Below are 20,374 nucleotides of genomic sequence, written 5' to 3'. Positions count from 1 at the left end.
CAAAATTCCATATCAATACGTGGTTCACAGTGGAAGATATAGAACGGCCATAATATTAACGAATTTCATGACCCAAAAAATTTTCAACCCTTTATACCTTCCACCTTTTTAGATCTGTGCACAAAATAACTATAGTTTATAATTGAGAAAAACAAAGTGTACAAGAGAACAAAATTCCATACCAATACGTGGTTTACAGTGGGAGATATAGAACGGCCACAATTTTACAGAATTTCATGACCCAAAAAATTTTCTACCCTTTATATCTTCTACCTCATTAGATCTGTGCCCAAAATAACTATAGTTTATAATTGAGAAAAACAAAGTGTACAAGAGAACAAAATTCCATATCAATACGTGGTTCACAGTGGAAGATATAGAACGGCCATAATATTACAGAATTTGATGACCCAAAAAATTTTCTACCCTTTATATCTTCTACCTTTTTAGATCTGTGCACAAAATAATTATAGTTTATAATTGAGAAAAACAGTGTACAGGAGAACAAAATTCCATACCAATACGTGGTTTACAGTGGGAGATATAGAACGGCAACAATTTACAGAATTTCATGACCCAAAAAATTTTTAACCCCTTATATCTTCTACCTTTTTAGATCTGTGCACAAAATAACTAAAGTTTATAATTGAGAAAAACAATAAAAAATTCCATATCAATACGTGGTTCACAGTGAGAGATATAAAACAGCAACAATTTTACAGAATTTCATGACCCAAAAAATTTTCTACCCTTTATATCTTCTACCTTTTTAGATCTGTGCACAAAATAACTATAGTTTATAATTGAGAAAAACAAAGTGTATAAGAGAACTAAATTCCATATCAATACGTGGTTCACAGTGAGAGATATAGAACGGCCAAAATTTTACAGAATTTCATGACCCAAATAATTTTCAACCCTATATAACTTCTATTTATTTAGATGTGTGCACAAAATAACTATAGTTTATAATTGAGAAAAACAAAGTGTATGAGAGAAGAAAATTTCATATCAATACGTGGTTCACAGTGGAAGATATAGAACGGCCATAATATTACAGAATTTCATGACCCAAAAAATTTTCAACCCTTTATATCTTCCACCTTTTTAGATCTGTGCACAAAATAACTATAGTTTATAATTGAGAAAAACAAAGTGTATAAGAGAACAAAATTCCATATCAATACGTGGTTCACAGTGGGAGATATAGAACGGCCACAATTTTACAGAATTTCATGACCCAAAAAATATTCAACTTTTTATATCTTCTAAAATTATAGATCTGTGTACAAAAAAACTATAGATTATAATTGAGAAATACAAAGTGTACCAGAGAATAAAATTCGATACCAATACGTGGTTCACAGTGGGAGATATAGAACGGCCATAATATTATAAAATTTCATGACCCAAAAGATTTTCCACCCTTTATATCTTCCACCTATTTAGATGTGTGCACAAAATAACTATAGATTATAATTGAGAAAGACAAATTGTAAAAGAGAACAAAATTCCATAGTAATACTTGGTTCACAGTGGAAGATATAGAACGGCCATAATATTAACGAATTTCATGACCCAAAAAATTTTCAACCCTTTATATCTTCCACCTTTTTAGATCTGTGCACAAAATAACTATAGTTTATAATTGAGAAAAACAAAGTGTAAAAGAGAACAAAATTCCATACCAATACGTGGTTTACAGTGGGAGATATAGAACGGCCACAATTTTACAGAATTTCATGACCCAAAAAATTTTCTACCCTTTATATCTTCTACCTCTTTAGGTCTGTGCACAAAATAACTATAGTTTATAATTGAGAAAAACAAAGTGTACAAGAGAACAAAATTCCATATCAATACGTGTTTCACAGTGGAAGATATAGAACGGCCATAATATTACAGAATTTGATGACCCAAAAAATTTTCTACCCTTTATATCTTCCACCTTTTTAGATATGTGTACAAAATAACTATAGTTTATAATTGAGAAAAATCAAGTGTATAAGAGAACAAAATTCCATATCAATACGTGGTTCACAGTGGGAAATATAGAACGGCCACAATTTTACAGAATTTCATGACCAAAAAAATTTTGAACCCTTTATATCTTCCACCTTTTTAGATCTGTGAACAAAATAACTATAGTTTATAATTGAGAAAAACAAAGTTTACAAGAGAACAAAATTCAATACCAATACGTGGTTCACAGGGGGAGATATAGAACGGCTATAATATTACAGAATTTCATGACCCAAAAAATTTTCAACCCTTTATATCTTCCACCTTTTTAGATCTGTGCACAAAATAACTATAGTTTATAATTGAGAAAAACAAAGTGTACAAGAGAACAAAATTCCATATCAATACGTGGTTCACAGTAGAAGATATAGAACGGCCATAATATTACAGAATTTCATGACCCAAAAAATTTTCAACCCTTTATATCTTCCACCTTTTTAGATCTGTGCACAAAATAACTATAGTTTATAATTGAGAAAAACAAAGTGTATAAGAGAACAAAATTCCATATCAATACGTGGTTCACAGTGAGAGATATAAAACAGCAACAATTTTACAGAATTTCATGACCCAAAAAATTTTCTACCCTTTATATCTTCTACCTTTTTAGATCTGTGCACAAAATAACTATAGTTTATAATTGAGAAAAACAAAGTGTATAAGAGAACTAAATTCCATATCAATACGTGGTTCACAGTGAGAGATATAGAACGGCCAAAATTTTACAGAATTTCATGACCCAAATAATTTTCAACCCTATATAACTTCTATTTATTTAGATGTGTGCACAAAATAACTATAGTTTATAATTGAGAAAAACAAAGTGTATGAGAGAAGAAAATTTCATATCAATACGTGGTTCACAGTGGAAGATATAGAACGGCCATAATATTACAGAATTTAATGACCCAAAAAATTTTCAATCCTTTATATCTTCTAAAATTATAGATCTGTGCACAAAATAATTATAGATTATAATTGAGAAAGACAAAGTGTACAAGAGAACAAAATTCCATATCAATACGTGGTTCACAGTAGAAGATATAGAACGGCCATAATATTACAGAATTTCATGACCCAAAAAATTTTCAACCCTTTATATCTTCCACCTTTTTAGATCTGTGCACAAAATAACTATAGTTTATAATTGAGAAAAACAAAGTGTATAAGAGAACAAAATTCCATATCAATACGTGGTTCACAGTGGGAGATATAGAACGGCCACAATTTTACAGAATTTCACAGCACAAAAAATTTTCAACCCTTTATATCCTCCATCTTTTTAGATCTGTTCACAAAATAACTATAGTTTATAATTGAGAAAAACAAAGTGTATAAGAGAACAAAATTCCATATCAATACGTGGTTTGCAGTGGAAGATATAGAACGGCTATAATATTACAGAATTTCATGACCCAAAAAATATTCAACCCTTTATATCTTCCACCTTTTTAGATCTGTGCACAAAATAACTATAGTTTATAATTGAGAAAAACAAAGTGTATAAGAGAACAAAATTCCATATCAATACGTGGTTCACAGTAGAAGATATAGAACGGCTATAATATTACAGAATTTCATGACCCAAAAAATTTTCAACCCTTTATATCTTACACCTTTTTAGATCTGTGCACAAAATAACTATAGTTTATAATTGAGAAAAACAAAGTGTATAAGAGAACAAAATTCCATATCAATACGTGGTTCACAGTGGGAGATATTGAACGGCCACAATTTTACAGAATTTCATGACCCAAAAAATTTTCAACCCTTTATATCTTCCAAAATTATAGATCTGTGCACAAAATAATTATAGATTATAATTGAGAAAGACAAAGTGTACAAGAGAACAAACTTCCATATCAATACGTGGTTCTCAGTGGAAGATATAGAACGGCCACAATTTTACAGAATTTCATGACACAAAAAAATTTTAATCCTTTATATCTTCTAAAATTATAGATCTGTGCACAAAATAATTATAGATTAGAATTGAGTAAGACAAAGTGTACAAGAGAACAAAATTCCATATCAATACGTGGTTCACAGTGGAAGATATAGAACGGCCATAATATTAACGAATTTCATGACCCAAAAAATTTTCAACCCTTTATATCTTCCACCTTTTTAGATCTGTGCACAAAATAACTATAGTTTATAATTGAGAAAAACAAAGTGTAAAAGAGAACAAAATTCCATACCAATACGTGGTTCACAGTAAGAGATATAGAAAGGCCACAATTTTACAGAATTTCATGACCCAAAAAATTTTCAACCCTTTATATCTTCCACCTTTTTAGATCTGTGCACAAAATAACTATAGTTTATAATTGAGAAAAACAAAGTGTATAAGAGAACAAAGTTCCATATCAATACGTGGTTCGCAGTGGAAGATATAGAACGGCTATAATATTACAGAATTTCATGACACAAAAAATATTCAACCCTTTATATCTTCCACCTTTTTAGATCTGTGCACAAAATAACTATAGTTTATAATTGAGAAAAACAAAGTGTATAAGAGAACAAAATTCCATATCAATACGTGGTTCACAGTGGAAGATATAGAACGGCCATAATATTACAGAATTTCATGACCCAAAAAATTTTCAACCTTTTTAGATCTGTGCACAAAATAACTATAGTTTATAATTGAGAAAAACAAAGTGTATAAGAGAACAAAATTCCGTATCAATACGTGGTTCACAGTAGAAGATATAGAACGGCTATAATATTACAGAATTTCATGACCCAAATAATTTTCATCCCTTTATATCTTACACCTTTTTAGATCTGTGCACAAAATAACTATAGTTTATAATTGAGAAAAACAAAGTTTATAAGAGAACAAAATTCCATATCAATACGTGGTTCACAGTGGGAGATATTGAACGGCCACAATTTTACAGAATTTCATGACCCAAAAAATTTTCAACCCTTTATATCTTCTAAAATTATAGATCTGTGCACAAAATAATTATAGATTATAATTGAGAAAGACAATGTGTACAAGAGAACAAAATTCCATACCAATACGTGGTTTACAGTGGGAGATATAGAACGGCAACAATTTACAGAATTTCATGACCCAAAAAATTTTTAACCCCTTATATCTTCTACCTTTTTAGATCTGTGCACAAAATAACTAAAGTTTATAATTGAGAAAAAGAATAAAAAATTCCATATCAATACGTGGTTCACAGTGAGAGATATAAAACAGCAACAATTTTACAGAATTTCATGACCCAAAAAATTTTCTACCCTTTATATCTTCTACCTTTTTAGATCTGTGCACAAAATAACTATAGTTTATAATTGAGAAAAACAAAGTGTATAAGAGAACTAAATTCCATATCAATACGTGGTTCACAGTGAGAGATATAGAACGGCCAAAATTTTACAGAATTTCATGACCCAAATAATTTTCAACCCTATATAACTTCTATTTATTTAGATGTGTGCACAAAATAACTATAGTTTATAATTGAGAAAAACAAAGTGTATGAGCGAAGAAAATTTCATATCAATACGTGGTTCACAGTGGAAGATATAGAACGGCCATAATATTACAGAATTTCATGACCCAAAAAATTTTCAACCCTTTATATCTTCCACCTTTTTAGATCTGTGCACAAAATAACTATAGTTTATAATTGAGAAAAACAAAGTGTATAAGACAACAAAATTCCATATCAATACGTGGTTCACAGTGGAAGATATAGAACGGCTATAATATTACAGAATTTCATGACCCAAAAAATTTTCAATCCTTTATATCTTCTAAAATTATAGATCTGTGCACAAAATAATTATAGATTATAATTGGGAAAGACAAAGTGTACAAGAGAACAAAATTCCATATCAATACGTGGTTCACAGTAGAAGATATAGAACGGCCATAATATTACAGAATTTCATGACCCAAAAAATTTTCAACCCTTTATATCTTCCACCTTTTTAGATCTGTGCACAAAATAACTATAGTTTATAATTGAGAAAAACAAAGTGTATAAGAGAACAAAATTCCATATCAATACGTGGTTCACAGTGGGAGATATAGAACGGCCACAATTTTACAGAATTTCACAGCACAAAAAATTTTCAACCCTTTATATCTTCCACCTTTTTAGATCTGTTCACAAAATAACTATAGTTTATAATTGAGAAAAACAAAGTGTATAAGAGAACAAAATTCCATATCAATACGTGGTTCACAGTAGAAGATATAGAACGGCTATAATATTACAGAATTTCATGACCCAAAAAATTTTCAACCCTTTATATCTTACACCTTTTTAGATCTGTGCACAAAATAACTATAGTTTATAATTGAGAAAAACAAAGTGTATAAGAGAACAAAATTCCATATCAATACGTGGTTCACAGTGGGAGATATTGAACGGCCAGAATTTTACAGAATTTCATGACCCAAAAAATTTTCAACCCTTTATATCTTCCAAAATTATAGATCTGTGCACAAAATAATTATAGATTATAATTGAGAAAGACAAAGTGTACAAGAGAACAAACTTCCATATCAATACGTGGTTCTCAGTGGAAGATATAGAACGGCCACAATTTTACAGAATTTCATGACCCAAAAAAATTTTAATCCTTTATATCTTCTAAAATTATAGATCTGTGCACAAAATAATTATAGATTAGAATTGAGTAAGACAAAGTGTACAAGAGAACAAAATTCCATATCAATACGTGGTTCACAGTGGAAGATATAGAACGGCCATAATATTAACGAATTTCATGACCCAAAAAATTTTCAACCCTTTATATCTTCCCCCTTTTTAGATCTGTGCACAAAATAACTATAGTTTATAATTGAGAAAAACAAAGTGTAAAAGAGAACAAAATTCCATACCAATACGTGGTTCACAGTAAGAGATATAGAAAGGCCACAATTTTACGGAATTTCATGACCCAAAAAATTTTCAACCTTTTTAGATCTGTGCACAAAATAACTATAGTTTATAATTGAGAAAAACAAAGTGTATAAGAGAACAAAATTCCATATCAATACGTGGTTCACAGTGAGAGATATAGAACGGCCACAATTTTACAGAATATCATGACCCAAAAAATTTTCAACTCTTTATATCTTCTACCTTTTTAGATCTGTGCTCAAAATAACTATAGTTTATAATTGAGAAAAACAAAGTGGAGAAGAGAACAAAATTCCATATCAATACGTGGTTCACAGTAGAAGATATAGAACGGCTATAATATTACAGAATTTCATGACCCAAAAAATTTTCAACCCTTTATATCTTACACCTTTTTAGATCTGTGCACAAAATAACTATAGTTTAAAATTGAGAAAAACAAAGTGTATAAGAGAACAAAATTCCATATCAACACGTGGTTCACAGTGGGAGATATTGAACGGCCACAATTTTACAGAATTTCATGACCCAAAAAATTTTCAACCCTTTATATCTTCTAAAATTATAGATCTGTGCACAAAATAATTATAGATTATAATTGAGAAAGACAATGTGTACAAGAGAACAAAATTCCATACCAATACGTGGTTTACAGTGGGAGATATAGAACGGCAACAATTTACAGAATTTCATGACTGAAAAAATTTTTAACCCCTTATATCTTCTACCTTTTTAGATCTGTGCACAAAATAACTAAAGTTTATAATTGAGAAAAAGAATAAAAAATTCCATATCAATACGTGGTTCACAGTGAGAGATATAAAACAGCAACAATTTTACAGAATTTCATGACCCAAAAAATTTTCTACCCTTTATATCTTCTAAAATTATAAATCTGTGCACAAAATAATTATAGATTATAATTGGGAAAGACAAAGTGTACAAGAGAACAAAATTCCATATCAATACGTGGTTCACAGTAGAAGATATAGAACGGCCATAATATTACAGAATTTCATGACTCAAAAAATTTTTAACCCCTTATATCTTCTACCTTTTTAGATCTGTGCACAAAATAACTAAAGTTTATAATTGAGAAAAAGAATAAAAAATTCCATATCAATACGTGGTTCACAGTGAGAGATATAAAACAGCAACAATTTTACAGAATTTCATGACCCAAAAAATTTTCAACCCTTTATATCTTCTAAAATTATAAATCTGTGCACAAAATAATTATAGATTATAATTGGGAAAGACAAAGTGTACAAGAGAACAAAATTCCATATCAATACGTGGTTCACAGTAGAAGATATAGAACGGCCATAATATTACAGAATTTCATGACCCAAAAAATTTTCAACCCTTTATATCTTCCACCTTTTTAGATCTGTGCACAAAATAACTATAGTTTATAATTGAGAAAAACAAAGTGTATAAGAGAACAAAATTCCATATCAATACGTGGTTCACAGTGGGAGATATAGAACGGCCACAATTTTACAGAATTTCACAGCACAAAAAATTTTCAACCCTTTATATCTTCCACCTTTTTAGATCTGTTCACAAAATAACTATAGTTTATAATTGAGAAAAACAAAGTGTATAAGAGAACAAAATTCCATATCAATACGTGGTTTGCAGTGGAAGATATAGAACGGCTATAATATTACAGAATTTCATGACCCAAAAAATATTCAACCCTTTATATCTTCCACCTTTTTAGATCTGTGCACAAAATAACTATAGTTTATAATTGAGAAAAACAAAGTGTATAAGAGAACAAAATTCCATATCAATACGTGGTTCACAGTAGAAGATATAGAACGGCTATAATATTACAGAATTTCATGACCCAAAAAATTTTCAACCCTTTATATCTTACACCTTTTTAGATCTGTGCACAAAATAACTATAGTTTATAATTGAGAAAAACAAAGTGTATAAGAGAACAAAATTCCATATCAATACGTGGTTCACAGTGGGAGATATTGAACGGCCACAATTTTACAGAATTTCATGACCCAAAAAATTTTCAACCCTTTATATCTTCCAAAATTATAGATCTGTGCACAAAATAATTATAGATTATAATTGAGAAAGACAAAGTGTACAAGAGAACAAACTTCCATATCAATACGTGGTTCTCAGTGGAAGATATAGAACGGCCACAATTTTACAGAATTTCATGACCCAAAAAAATTTTAATCCTTTATATCTTCTAAAATTATAGATCTGTGCACAAAATAATTATAGATTAGAATTGAGTAAGACAAAGTGTACAAGAGAACAAAATTCCATATCAATACGTGGTTCACAGTAGAAGATATAGAACGGCCATAATATTAACGAATTTCATGACCCAAAAAATTTTCAACCCTTTATATCTTCCCCCTTTTTAGATCTGTGCACAAAATAACTATAGTTTATAATTGAGAAAAACAAAGTGTAAAAGAGAACAAAATTCCATACCAATACGTGGTTCACAGTAAGAGATATAGAAAGGCCACAATTTTACGGAATTTCATGACCCAAAAAATTTTCAACCTTTTTAGATCTGTGCACAAAATAACTATAGTTTATAATTGAGAAAAACAAAGTGTATAAGAGAACAAAATTCCATATCAATACGTGGTTCACAGTGAGAGATATAGAACGGCCACAATTTTACAGAATATCATGACCCAAAAAATTTTCAACTCTTTATATCTTCTACCTTTTTAGATCTGTGCTCAAAATAACTATAGTTTATAATTGAGAAAAACAAAGTGGAGAAGAGAACAAAATTCCATATCAATACGTGGTTCACAGTAGAAGATATAGAACGGCTATAATATTACAGAATTTCATGACCCAAAAAATTTTCAACCCTTTATATCTTACACCTTTTTAGATCTGTGCACAAAATAACTATAGTTTAAAATTGAGAAAAACAAAGTGTATAAGAGAACAAAATTCCATATCAACACGTGGTTCACAGTGGGAGATATTGAACGGCCACAATTTTACAGAATTTCATGACCCAAAAAATTTTCAACCCTTTATATCTTCTAAAATTATAGATCTGTGCACAAAATAATTATAGATTATAATTGAGAAAGACAATGTGTACAAGAGAACAAAATTCCATACCAATACGTGGTTTACAGTGGGAGATATAGAACGGCAACAATTTACAGAATTTCATGACTCAAAAAATTTTTAACCCCTTATATCTTCTACCTTTTTAGATCTGTGCACAAAATAACTAAAGTTTATAATTGAGAAAAAGAATAAAAAATTCCATATCAATACGTGGTTCACAGTAGAAGATATAGAACGGCCATAATATTACAGAATTTCATGACCCAAAAAATTTTCTACCCTTTATATCTTCTACCTTTTTAGATCTGTGCACAAAATAACTATAGTTTATAATTGAAAAAACAAAGTGTATAAGAGAACTAAATTCCATATCAATACGTGGTTCACAGTGAGAGATATAGAACGGCCAAAATTTTACAGAATTTCATGACCCAAATAATTTTCAACCCTATATAACTTCTATTTATTTAGATGTGTGCACAAAATAACTATAGTTTATAATTGAGAAAAACAAAGTGTATGAGAGAAGAAAATTTCATATCAATACGTGGTTCACAGTGGAAGATATAGAACGGCCATAATATTACAGAATTTCATGACCCAAAAAATTTTCAACCCTTTATATCTTCCACCTTTTTAGATCTGTGCACAAAATAACTATAGTTTATAATTGAGAAAAACAAAGTGTATAAGACAACAAAATTCCATATCAATACGTGGTTCACAGTGGAAGATATAGAACGGCTATAATATTACAGAATTTCATGACCCAAAAAATTTTCAATCCTTTATATCTTCTAAAATTATAAATCTGTGCACAAAATAATTATAGATATAATTGGGAAAGACAAAGTGTACAAGAGAACAAAATTCCATATCAATACGTGGTTCACAGTAGAAGATATAGAACGGCCATAATATTACAGAATTTCATGACCCAAAAAATTTTCAACCCTTTATATCTTCCACCTTTTTAGATCTGTGCACAAAATAACTATAGTTTATAATTGAGAAAAACAAAGTGTATAAGAGAACAAAATTCCATATCAATACGTGGTTCACAGTGGGAGATATAGAACGGCCACAATTTTACAGAATTTCACAGCACAAAAAATTTTCAACCCTTTATATCTTCCACCTTTTTAGATCTGTTCACAAAATAACTATAGTTTATAATTGAGAAAAACAAAGTGTATAAGAGAACAAAATTCCATATCAATACGTGGTTTGCAGTGGAAGATATAGAACGGCTATAATATTACAGAATTTCATGACCCAAAAAATATTCAACCCTTTATATCTTCCACCTTTTTAGATCTGTGCACAAAATAACTATAGTTTATAATTGAGAAAAACAAAGTGTATAAGAGAACAAAATTCCATATCAATACGTGGTTCACAGTAGAAGATATAGAACGGCTATAATATTACAGAATTTCATGACCCAAAAAATTTTCAACCCTTTATATCTTACACCTTTTTAGATCTGTGCACAAAATAACTATAGTTTATAATTGAGAAAAACAAAGTGTATAAGAGAACAAAATTCCATATCAATACGTGGTTCACAGTGGGAGATATTGAACGGCCACAATTTTACAGAATTTCATGACCCAAAAAATTTTCAATCCTTTATATCTTCCAAAATTATAGATCTGTGCACAAAATAATTATAGATTATAATTGAGAAAGACAAAGTGTACAAGAGAACAAACTTCCATATCAATACGTGGTTCTCAGTGGAAGATATAGAACGGCCACAATTTTACAGAAATTCATGACCCAAAAAATTTTTATTCCTTTATATCTTCTAAAATTATAGATCTGTGCACAAAATAATTATAGATTAGAATTGAGTAAGACAAAGTGTACAAGAGAACAAAATTCCATATCAATACGTGGTTCACAGTGGAAGATATAGAACGGCCATAATATTAACGAACTTCATGACCCAAAAAATTTTCAACCCTTTATATCTTCCACCTTTTTAGATCTGTGCACAAAATAACTATAGTTTATAATTGAGAAAAACAAAGTGTAAAAGAGAACAAAATTCCATACCAATACGTGGTTCACAGTAAGAGATATAGAAAGGCCACAATTTTACAGAATTTCATGACCCAAAAAATTTTCAACCTTTTAAGATCTGTGCACAAAATAACTATAGTTTATAATTGAGAAAAACAAAGTGTACAAGAGAACAAAATTCCATATCAATACGTGGTTCACAGTGGAAGATATAGAACGGCCATAATATTAACGAACTTCATGACCCAAAAAATTTTCAACCCTTTATATCTTCCACCTTTTTAGATCTGTGCTCAAAATAATTATAGATTAGAATTGAGTAAGACAAAGTGTACAAGAGAACAAAATTCCATATCAATACGTGGTTCACAGTGGAAGATATAGAACGGCCATAATATTACAGAATTTCATGACACAAAAAAATTTTTAACCTTTTATATCTTCCACCTTTTTAGATCTGTGCACAAAATAACTATAGTTTATAATTGAGAAAAACAAAGTGTATAAGAGAACAAAATTCCATATCAATACGTGGTTCACAGTGAGAGATATAGAACGGCCACAATTTTACAGAATTTCATGACCCAAAAAATTTTCAACCCTTTATATCTTCCACCTTTTTAGATCTGTGCACAAAATAACTATAGTTTATAATTGAGAAAAACAAAGTGTATAAGAGAACAAAATTCCATATCAATACGTGGTTCGCAGTGGAAGATATAGAACGTCTACAATATTACAGAATTTCATGACCCAAAAAATATTCAACCCTTTATATCTTCCACCTTTTTAGATCTGTGCACAAAATAACTATATTTTATAATTAAGAAAAACAAAGTGTATAAGAGAACAAAATTCCATATCAATACGTGGTTCACAGTGGGAGATATAGAACGGCCACAATTTTACAGAATTTTATGACCCAAAAAATATTCAACTTTTTATATCTTCTAAAATTATAGATCTGTGTACAAAATAACTATAGATTATAATTGAGAAATACAAAGTGTACCCGAGAATAAAATTCGATACCAATACGTGGTTCACAGTGGGAGATATAGAGCGGCCATAATATTATAAAATTTCATGACCCAAAAGATTTTCCACCCTTTATATCTTCCACCTATTTAGATGTGTGCACAAAATAACTATAGATTATAATTGAGAAAGACAAATTGTAAAAGAGAACAAAATTCCATAGTAATACTTGGTTCACAGTGGAAGATATAGAACGGCCATAATATTACAGAATTTCATGACCCAAAAAATTTTCAACCCTTTATATCTTCCATCTTTTTAGATCTGTGCACAAAATAACTATAGTTTATAATTGATAAAAACAAAGTGTATAAGAGAACAAAATTCCATGTCAATACGTGGTTCAGAGTGAGAGATGTACAACGGCCACAATTTTACAGAATTTCATGACCCAAATAATTTTCACCCCTTTATATCTTCTATCTATTTAGATGTGTGCACAAAATAACTATAGATTATAATTGAGAAAGACAAATTGTACAAGAGAATAAAATTCCATATCAATACGTGGTTCACAGTGGAAGATATAGAACGGCCATAATTTTACAGAATTTCATGACCCAAAAATTTTTTAACCCTTTATATCTTCCACCTTTTTAGATCTGTGCACAAAATAACTGTTGTTTATAATTGAGAAAAACAAAGTGTATAAGAGAACAAAATTCTATATCAATACGTGGTTCACAGTGGGAGATATAGAACGGCCACAATTTTACAGAATTTCATGACCCAAAAAATTTTCAACTCTTTATATCTTCTACCTTTTTAGATCTGTGCACAAAATAACTATAGTTTTTAATTGAGAAAAACAAAGTGTACAAGAGAACAAAATTCGATACCAATACGTGGTTCACAGTGGGAGATATAGAACGGCCATAATATTATAGAATTTCATGACCCAAAAGATTTTCCACCCTTTATATCTTCCACCTTATTAGATCTGTGCACAAAATAACTATAGTTTATAATTGAGAAAAACAAAGTGTATAAGAGAACAAAATTCCATATCAATAGGTGGTTCACAGTGGGAGATATACAACGGCAACAATTTTACAGAATTTCATGACCCAAATAATTTTCAACCCTTTATAACTTTTACCTTTTTAGATCTGTGCACAAAATAACTATAGTTTATAATTGAGAAAAACAAAGTGTATAAGAGAACAAAATTCTATATCAATACGTGGTTCACAGTGGGAGATATAGAACGGCAACAATTTTACAGAATTTCATGACCCAAAAAATTATCTTCTAAAATTATAGATCTGTGCAGAAAATAACTATAGATTATAATTGAGAATGACAAAGTGTACAAGAGAACAAAATTCCATATCAATACGTGGTTCACAGTGGAAGATATAGAACGGCCATAATATTAACGAATTTCATGACCCAAAAAATTTTCAACTCTTTATATCTTCTACCTTTTTAGATCTGTGCACAAAATAACTATAGTTTATAATTGAGAAAAACAAAGTGTATAAGAGAACTAAATTCCATATCAATACGTGGTTCACAGTGAGAGATATAGAACGGCCAAAATTTTACAGAATTTCATGACCCAAATAATTTTCAACCCTATATAACTTCTATTTATTTAGATGTGTGCACAAAATAACTATAGTTCATAATTGAGAAAAACAAAGTGTATGAGAGAAGAAAATTTCATATCAATACGTGGTTCACAGTGGAAGATATAGAACGGCCATAATATTACAGAATTTCATGACCCAAAAAATTTTCAACCCTTTATATCTTCCACCTTTTTAGATCTGTGCACAAAATAACTATAGTTTATAATTGAGAAAGACAAAGTGTACAAGAGAACAAAATTCCATATCAATACGTGGTTCACAGTAGAAGATATAGAACGGCCATAATATTACAGAATTTCATGACCCAAAAAATTTTCAACCCTTTATATCTTCCACCTTTTTAGATCTGTGCACAAAATAACTATAGTTTATAATTGAGAAAAACAAAGTGTATAAGAGAACAAAATTCCATATCAATACGTGGTTCACAGTGGGAGATATAGAACGGCCACAATTTTACAGAATTTCACAGCACAAAAAATTTTCAACCCTTTATATCTTCCACCTTTTTAGATCTGTTCACAAAATTACTATAGTTTTTAATTGAGAAAAACAAAGTGTATAAGAGAACAAAATTCCATATCAATACGTGGTTCACAGTGGAAGATATAGAACGGCCATAATATTACAGAATTTCATGACCCAAAAAATTTTCAACCTTTTTAGATCTGTGCACAAAATAACTATAGGTTATAATTGAGAAAAACAAAGTGTATAAGAGAACAAAATTCTATATCAATACGTGGTTCACAGTGAGAGATATAGAACGGCCACAATTTTACAGAATTTCATGACCCAAAAAATTTTCAACTCTTTATATCTTCTACCTTTTTAGATCTGTGCTCAAAATAACTATAGTTTATAATTGAGAAAAACAAAGTGGAGAAGAGAACAAAATTCCATATCAATACGTGGTTCACAGTAGAAGATATAGAACGGCTATAATATTACAGAATTTCATGACCCAAAACATTTTCAACCCTTTATATCTTACACCTTTTTAGATCTGTGCACAAAATAACTATAGTTTATAATTGAGAAAAACAAAGTGTATAAGAGAACAAAATTCCATATCAATACGTGGTTCACAGTGGGAGATATTGAACGGCCACAATTTTACAGAATTTCATGACCCAAAAAATTTTCAACCCTTTATATCTTCTAAAATTATAGATCTGTGCACAAAATAATTATAGATTATAATTGAGAAAGACAATGTGTACAAGAGAACAAAATTCCATACCAATACGTGGTTTACAGTGGGAGATATAGAACGGCAACAATTTACAGAATTTCATGACCCAAAAAATTTTTAACCCCTTATATATTCTACCTTTTTAGATCTGTGCTCAAAATAACTATAGTTTATAATTGAGAAAAACAAAGTGGAGAAGAGAACAAAATTCCATATCAATACGTGGTTCACAGTAGAAGATATAGAACGGCTATAATATTACAGAATTTCATGACCCAAAACATTTTCAACCCTTTATATCTTACACCTTTTTAGATCTGTGCACAAAATAACTATAGTTTATAATTGAGAAAAACAAAGTGTATAAGAGAACAAAATTCCATATCAATACGTGGTTCACAGTGGGAGATATTGAACGGCCACAATTTTACAGAATTTCATGACCCAAAAAATTTTCAACCCTTTATATCTTCTAAAATTATAGATCTGTGCACAAAATAATTATAGATTATAATTGAGAAAGACAATGTGTACAAGAGAACAAAATTCCATACCAATACGTGGTTTACAGTGGGAGATATAGAACGGCAACAATTTACAGAATTTCATGACCCAAAAAATTTTTAACCCCTTATATCTTCTACCTTTTTAGATCTGTGCACAAAATAACTAAAGTTTATAATTGAGAAAAAGAATAAAAAATTCCATATCAATACGTGGTTCACAGTGAGAGATATAAAACAGCAACAATTTTACAGAATTTCATGACCCAAAAAATTTTCTACCCTTTATATCTTCTACCTTTTTAGATCTGTGCACAAAATAACTATAGTTTATAATTGAGAAAAACAAAGTGTATAAGAGAACTAAATTCCATATCAATACGTGGTTCACAGTGAGAGATATAGAACGGCCAAAATTTTACAGAATTTCATGACCCAAATAATTTTCAACCCTATATAACTTCTATTTATTTAGATGTGTGCACAAAATAACTATAGTTTATAATTGAGAAAAACAAAGTGTATGAGAGAAGAAAATTTCATATCAATACGTGGTTCACAGTGGAAGATATTGAACGGCCATAATATTACAGAATTTCATGACCCAAAAAATTTTCAACCCTTTATATCTTCCACCTTTTTAGATCTGTGCGTGCACAAAATAACTATAGTTTATAATTGAGAAAAACAAAGTGTATAAGACAACAAAATTCCATATCAATACGTGGTTCACAGTGGAAGATATAGAACGGCTATAATATTACAGAATTTCATGACCCAAAAAATTTTCAATCCTTTATATCTTCTAAAATTATAGATCTGTGCACAAAATAATTATAGATTATAATTGGGAAAGACAAAGTGTACAAGAGAACAAAATTCCATATCAATACGTGGTTCACAGTAGAAGATATAGAACGGCCATAATATTACAGAATTTCATGACCCAAAAAATTTTCAACCCTTTATATCTTCCACCTTTTTAGATCTGTGCACAAAATAACTATAGTTTATAATTGAGAAAAACGAAGTGTATAAGAGAACAAAATTCCATATCAATACGTGGTTCACAGTGGGAGATATAGAACGGCCACAATTTTACAGAATTTCACAGCACAAAAAATTTTCAACCCTTTATATCTTCCACCTTTTTAGATCTGTTCACAAAATAACTATAGTTTATAATTGAGAAAAACAAAGTGTATAAGAGAACAAAATTCCATATCAATACGTGGTTTGCAGTGGAAGATATAGAACGGCTATAATATTACAGAATTTCATGACCCAAAAAATATTCAACCCTTTATATCTTCCACCTTTTTAGATCTGTGCACAAAATAACTATAGTTTATAATTGAGAAAAACAAAGTGTATAAGAGAACAAAATTCCATATCAATACGTGGTTCACAGTAGAAGATATAGAACGGCTATAATATTACAGAATTTCATGACCCAAAAAATTTTCAACCCTTTATATCTTACACCTTTTTAGATCTGTGCACAAAATAACTATAGTTTATAATTGAGAAAAACAAAGTGTATAAGAGAACAAAATTCCATATCAATACGTGGTTCACAGTGGGAGATATTGAACGGCCACAATTTTACAGAATTTCATGACCCAAAAAATTTTCAACCCTTTATATCTTCCAAAATTATAGATCTGTGCACAAAATAATTATAGATTATAATTGAGAGAGACAAAGTGTACAAGAGAACAAACTTCCATATCAATACGTGGTTCTCAGTGGAAGATATAGAACGGCCACAATTTTACAGAATTTCATGACCCAAAAAAATTTTAATCCTTTATATCTTCTAAAATTATAGATCTGTGCACAAAATAATTATAGATTAGAATTGAGTAAGACAAAGTGTACAAGAGAACAAAATTCCATATCAATACGTGGTTCACAGTGGAAGATATAGAACGGCCATAATATTAACGAATTTCATGACCCAAAAAATTTTCAACCCTTTATATCTTCCACCTTTTTAGATCTGTGCACAAAATAACTATAGTTTATAATTGAGAAAAACAAAGTGTATAAGAGAACAAAGTTCCATATCAATACGTGGTTCGCAGTGGAAGATATAGAACGGCTATAATATTACAGAATTTCATGACCCAAAAAATATTCAACCCTTTATATCTTCCACCTTTTTAGATCTGTGCACAAAATAACTATAGTTTATAATTGAGAAAAACAAAGTGTATAAGAGAACAAAATTCCATATCAATACGTGGTTCACAGTGGAAGATATAGAACGGCCATAATATTACAGAATTTCATGACCCAAAAAATTTTCAACCTTTTTAGATCTGTGCACAAAATAACTATAGTTTATAATTGAGAAAAACAAAGTGTATAAGAGAACAAAATTCCATATCAATACGTGGTTCACAGTGAGAGATATAGAACGGCCACAATTTTACAGAATTTCATGACCCAAAAAATTTTCAACTCTTTATATCTTCTACCTTTTTAGATCTGTGCTCAAAATAATTATAGATTAGAATTGAGTAAGACAAAGTGTACAAGAGAACAAAATTCCATATCAATACGTGGTTCACAGTGGAAGATATAGAACGGCTATAATATTACAGAATTTCATGACCCAAAAAATTTTCAACCTTTTATATCTTCCACCTTTTTAGATCTGTGCACAAAATAACTATAGTTTATAATTGAGAAAAACAAAGTGTATAAGAGAACAAAATTCCATATCAATACGTGGTTCACAGTGAGAGATATAGAACGGCCACAATTTTACAGAATTTCATGACCCAAAAAATTTTCAACCCTTTATATCTTCCACCTTTTTAGATCTGTGCACAAAATAACTATAGTTTATAATTGAGAAAAACAAAGTGTATAAGAGAACAAAATTCCATATCAATACGTGGTTCGCAGTGGAAGATATAGAACGGCTACAATATTACAGAATTTCATGACCCAAAAAATATTCAACCCTTTATATCTTCCACCTTTTTAGATCTGTGCACAAAATAACTATATTTTATAATTGAGAAAAACAATGTGTATAAGAGAACAAAATTCCATATCAATACGTGGTTCACAGTAGAAGATATAGAACGGCTATAATATTACAGAATTTCATGACCCAAAAAATTTTCAACCCTTTATATCTTACACCTTTTTAGATCTGTGCACAAAATAACTATAGTTTATAATTGAGAAAAACAAAGTGTATAAGAGAACAAAATTCCATATCAATACGTGGTTCACAGTGGGAGATATTGAACGGCTACAATTTTACAGAATTTCATGACCCAAAAAAATTTTAATCCTTTATATCTTCTAAAATTATAGATCTGTGCACAAAATAATTATAGATTAGAATTGAGTAAGACAAAGTGTACAAGAGAACAAAATTCCATATCAATACGTGGTTCACAGTGGAAGATATAGAACGGCCATAATATTACAGAATTTCATGACCCAAAAAATTTTCAACTTTTTATATCTTTCACCTTTTTAGATCTGTGCACAAAATAACTATAGTTTATAATTGAGAAAAACAAAGTGTATAAGAGAACAAAATTCCATATCAATACGTGGTTCACAGTGAGAGATATAGAACGGCCACAATTTTACAGAATTTCATGACCCAAAAAATTTTCAACTCTTTATATTTTCTACCTTTTTAGATCTGTGCTCAAAATAACTATAGTTTATAATTGAGAATAACAAAGTGTATAAGAGAACAAAATTAAAACTGTCCGGTAGGACAGTTGTATAAGGGTTGATCGTCAAAAACTGTACGAAAAAGTGTAACGCTGAAAAACACCCAACTTTGGCATTTTTTTTCTCTTTTTCTATAAAAGATAAAATTCCCAAATTTTCTTTAAAATATAGTGCAAATTCTCCTTTATAACTGTAATTTTTTCGTAATAACATAGATTTATTAGTTTTCGAGTAAAGCAATGTGAAAATTGCGGAAAAACAACATTTTCAAAAATTGTTGTTGTTGTTGTGGTTGTGGTT

This window comes from Rhodnius prolixus, unplaced genomic scaffold, assembly GCF_049639745.1.
Source record: "Rhodnius prolixus isolate KJV_2025 unplaced genomic scaffold, Rpr scaffold_14, whole genome shotgun sequence".
In the NCBI taxonomy this organism is placed as follows: Eukaryota; Metazoa; Arthropoda; class Insecta; order Hemiptera; family Reduviidae; genus Rhodnius; species Rhodnius prolixus.
Note: the sequence above shows the minus strand (reverse complement) of the source record.